The following is a 3,659-nucleotide window of genomic DNA, read 5'->3' as shown; positions in this document are numbered from 1 at the left end:
TGTAATGATCCAACTGTTAGAAAAAATAAGGCTGTCATATGTGGACACACTGTATATACTGTATATATCCTATGCACCCTTTTCTTCCTTTGGACTATTCTTCTTATTTGACAGTTTGAGCTGATGTAACGAGTACATTTCTCTGCTGTGAGATCAATCAATCAATCAATCAATCAATCAATCAATCAAGATAAACTTGATCATATCAATAAGGAAGAAACTGGGTGGTTTAATGGTGGAGCATATAATTATTAAAAATTAGAAAATGTCAAACTAATATAGTCGGAATTTGAACAGAATTACAGACTGTACAATGCTCTGAATGATAAAGATTTTAAAAGAATTGGCAAAAGTTGTAGAGAAATCTATACACAAACACAAGAAATTACACTTTATTCAGGCAATATAGGAGGGAGATTTGTTGTTTTATGTTAATGCTAGCACAATACTTATTAACCTAATAGGTAATTTAGAAATTCACTTGTGTGATGCCATCTCTTTTCCTGCCTCCAACTTTAGCAAGTAGGACTTCTCAACTTCTAAACTGTTGTTTAAAAAGAGATTTAAAAGAAAGCCTTAAAATTCACATCATCGAATCATGATAACAGAACCAATTTATCTTTAAACACAAAGTTACAAGCAGGATATCACAGGAAAATGCTGATGAGTGCACATCATGGTGATTGATAAACAATTAGCAAATTAATATAATGATGAATAAAGGGTACGTTGTCTCTCCATTGCTCACTAGGGATGTATTTGTGGTTTGTTTTCTGTTCTATTTTTCTATCAAATAATCACAAATGTTAAAGAATGCAGAATTACACCAAGAAATGCTGGTCTAACACATCTCCTCTTTAAGACAGAATTTTTTGTTTCCTCTGTCCTCAAAGTAGGTCTCACTGATGATCTGACTCACTCTAGCTGGGAATCCTTGGCAGGAATCTTTAGACCCATATAGGAAGTCTCTCTGAGGGCCTTCACGATTAAAGACCCTGATTATTGTGCTCTGCTCAGTGCACAGCAGTTTATATTGTACAGTCATTTAATAAACTACAATAATAATTTAATAGTATTCTTTTGTCAGATTAGAATACTTAAAAATTTAAACAGGTACTAAAGATACTTTTCATTAACTGCACAATTCATAAAATTTTGTTGATTTTTCCCCATAATTCACTGAAATGTGTAGTTAATGTAGACCAGTCAAACAGTGGTGCAAATCTCATAGGTGGTGTACGAGCTCCCCCTGGTGGCATATTTAATAAGAGCAAAATATCTGACATCTAGGATTGGGTTTAGTTAAAATACAAAGTCTAATATTGCTATGATTTCCCCATTCTTTCAAATAACTGGATTTATTCATTTTTGTGCTAAGATCTCTTAGAATGTTTTTTAAATAAATATATTGGTATCTTTTTCAGGCCCCTACAGTGACACTGTTCTTTCAAAAACCAGAGACTAAATTCAAGCCACCATTTTTTGTGCTGATTGAACATTTGTTGACATGAGAAATCAGCAATTTCACATGTTGTACTGGAGTTTCTGTCTTCATTCCAAAGTGTTTTTCACAATGGCACTCGCCATAAACTGGGAGCAGACAAGCACTTAAACTTCTAGCTGGAGACAGAAGTGAAACCCTGCTCTTTCTACATCTGCATGCATTCTGTGTATTTTACCAAAATGCATGTGATTGAGAAAGGGCTCTCATCCCTCACTCTGATTGAATATAAACAAAGCAGCAGGCTGGATGCAAAAAACTGAATCTGTTCTCTATTGACTCTGCAAAGACAAACACACCTCATCTCATTAGCTTCTTATAAATGAAAATACGCCACTCTCCAACATGACTATTATGATGGTTATACTGAGGTGTTAATATTGTTCTTATAAATGTTAATGACTCCGCCCAGTTGTTTTACTTTGTGCATTGCATTTAATATCACTACAGTGATTAATAATTTTTAACTGAATCATTTTCCACCAGAAAAATCTGATTATTTCTGCAGTGCATTTGTAAATGTCCCCAATGTGTTTGTTTGAAAAACTATTCTCATTTTCAGTTATATATTTATCTATATATACGTTATACATAAAATACAGCTGTGGAAGTAAAAACAAATGATATAAATTATTGATGTATGTATATATATTTAACAGTTGTGTCTTCATCACTAACTATTTCTTTTCCAAAATTATTATTTTTTTTGCAGTATTTTAGTGTTTCAACATAATAGTGGTACTTGAAGATCCCACAAAAGCTTAAGGTGTTATTCTGAAAACTATTGAGCTGTTGGTGGTTTTGTAGTTTCAGATGTTTTCACTGAACTTTATCATATATTTATATTTATATAGGATGTATGTGTTATGATATAACATTTTAATTAACCCCTTATAATACATAAACTTTTCTTGAATTAAAAGGAAATGCAATTAACAAAATGCTGTTAAGCGGTAGATCTCTCAGTGATGTTTTCTGGGTATAAAATAATTGTAAAAATGACCACAACAATGAGATGAACAATAACTGCTGTCAGGAATGAGCCATTTTAGCTGTCCTCATCTTTAAATAAGGAGCATCAGATGAACCTCTGTTTGAATGAAGGAACTCACAACTCACAGTTTCTCTTTTATTGTGTTTTTACTTGGAAATATTTAGCAATCAACAGTGAAAGCAAAACTTTTCAGTTTCTGACTTGCAACAAACGATGGTTAAATATAGAAAGAAAAGAAATGCCTTTGAGGGGCCAGGTCTGGCTTGTAGACACAGTAGCTCTCTTTGAATTTATGGGCTGTGTCCTCTGAAGGCCAGATTTGAAGGTGTCATAGCGTGGCGCCGAGGTCTGGTCAGATTGCAAGACTCCTCGTTATGCTGCCTCTAAATGCGTCCTTCTTTTTGCCCGATTTGAAGGACGGGTCTGATGTATCCTATCTATCCTTGGATATCCCAGGATTCATTGGGAGTCCAAGCAAGCAGGCTAGAGCAGGGAATATTAGCCCGAACCCGACGGGACCCGAGAGGTCCCGTCGGGTTCGGGCGGGTTCGGGCTGTACTTTTTATTATTTCATTCGGGCCGGGCCGGGCTCGGGCTTTAAACCGTTTTATGCGCGGCAAATAAATGATCATGTGATAACGTTCGATCTATACGCGATGAATGCAAAATGGATGTTACAGAAGTGAAACGGAGATTAGCCCTTGGCGAATTTGTGTTGGTCAAGCCAGCAAATGCAAGGTCGGAGGTGTGGAGAAATTTTGACCACATTCATAATGAAAACAACGAGGCAGTGGGGTATGTCAAATGCAAGAGGTGCGACGTAATGTTGAAATATGACAGCAAAACAACGGGGAATTCTTCGCTAAGCAGGCATGTTGATCGGAGCTGTAGGCAGGCTGGTGCCCGTGATCAAACCCAAACATCAATATATTCGTTAGTTCCAGCACCAAAGCCCATGCCTGCAAAAGTTAAACAAAAAGTGACCGACAAGTGTGTCAGCTTTTGCTGCAAAGATATTAGGCCTTTTAACGCTGTAAATGGAGAGGGATTTGTGGAGCTAGCGCGAGAACTTATCAATGTTGGGGCTGCATTCGGCAGGGTTCCCGCAGACTCCGTTATTCCCACCCCCAAGATGATTGCGAGCAGGTGCAATGACATGGCAGA

This window comes from Cyprinodon variegatus, unplaced genomic scaffold (genome assembly GCF_000732505.1).
Source record: "Cyprinodon variegatus isolate N-32 unplaced genomic scaffold, C_variegatus-1.0 Scaffold1610, whole genome shotgun sequence".
NCBI lineage: Eukaryota > Metazoa > Chordata > Actinopteri > Cyprinodontiformes > Cyprinodontidae > Cyprinodon > Cyprinodon variegatus.
Note: the sequence above shows the minus strand (reverse complement) of the source record.